Raw genomic sequence first — 1,661 nt, forward strand, 5'->3', positions numbered from 1 at the left:
ATGGCCGGAGGATCAACGTATCGAATTGTAGTATCAACACTTGTTGTTGTACAGTCATACCTGTTCATACTTCTCCCGATGGTGATTTGACTAAAACCCTGACAGAACTTAAAGCCTACTCTGAAATTATGCATTCTCAGTCTGGAATTGAAAACCCAATAGACGACTGGCTAAGTAACACGTTTGGACCATGGAAAACGATAATAATCTCTATATTCACCACATTGATTATTGTGATTGCACTTTTTGCTTTCTGTGGATGTTGTTGTATACCTTTTCTAAGAAACATGGCAGAACGAGTCCTTGAGAACGCAGTCGGAGCTTACATCTTTGAAACCGACTATCAAAGACTAACAGGACAAGACCCAGACCACAATGGTCCTTATGGCGACGCGAAGATTTTTGACACTTATGTATGATTCCAATGTTGAAAATTAGTTTGAAATGACATTGTGATGACAAACTTGTGATGTGTTAACTTTGATAAACAGGAGAGAAATGTAAATAGAATTTCTAATTAGTTAAACCATAATCTGCTTGTCAGGAACAGGTACTCCCTTTTTAGGAGATCTTGCTCTGCACAGGAAATATCCTGTACGTTCTCCTAGAAATGTTTTACGATGTATTCCACAAAGGATGAAATCTGTTCCTCATCATTTCTGTGAATCGTGTGAACTTTGCCCAAAGATTGTATACGTAATGAAGAAACAACTGCCCAGTACTTGTGAAACTTTCTCAATAAAAGGAGCTGCAGTCCTCATACACTTTGGTACTTAGGTGAGCCAGCTCTGCAAAGCTGTTGGTCTCTCTGCTCCCCTTCGCAGCGAGTAAAAAGTACAAGGTTGTCAGGTGTGGTTCTTTTCAGGTCATTCTATCTGCGGCAGTTAGATGACAATAGTGGTGACTGAATAACGTATTTTTTGGCACCAACAAATGTTCATGTGGTATAACGGTCATAAAATAACAACAATCTATGGGTGTACTACAAAGCCACAAAGATGTCATTGTGTCACTATCAATGATGACAGTGCCTTGTGAAATCTGATCTTGACCTGGCAGACAGGAAGACAAGTTGTACTGCAGTACGTGCCGTCAAGAGAGTACATGCACTACATGAAATGAACTGACAAAAAAGACTTCAGTGGAATCATGTAGGTAATTTGGATGGATGAGATCTGAGATATTTTAAGATGTGTGGTCTCAGCGACCACTTCACAGACATACAGTGAAGCTGACAGGGAACACGGTGATTAAAGGTTCACACTACGGCACACGCAGTGGAGCTAAAGATCCACACACAAAGCCAAGAGCTTCCGAAAACCAATGCAAGTCTCGAAACCCGGCTGAAAATTCGGCAATGATTCATCAAATAAATAATTGCCGAAGTGTGTCAAATCCAATGTAACACATGGATTTAGTTGTCAGATCAAAGTGCCATTGTATCATGTCTGGTGTCAGAACCATGGACTGAAACCTGGTGAATGACAGGGTGTGAAGATTGGTGTGTGTGCGTTTGATTTGAGTTTTGTTTTGCAGACAGGCTTCCTCTTTGTCAGGATTCACTGTTAACATCCTCAGCTGAATTCTGTTAACAACTCCCTGTCTACTTATTTTGGCCAACCTGCATTTTTCTTGCATCACATTCATTTCCTACACAGGTA

The sequence above is a fragment of the Cynoglossus semilaevis genome, chromosome Z, assembly GCF_000523025.1.
Source record: "Cynoglossus semilaevis isolate Cse_v1.0 chromosome Z, Cse_v1.0, whole genome shotgun sequence".
NCBI classification, from domain to species: domain Eukaryota; kingdom Metazoa; phylum Chordata; class Actinopteri; order Pleuronectiformes; family Cynoglossidae; genus Cynoglossus; species Cynoglossus semilaevis.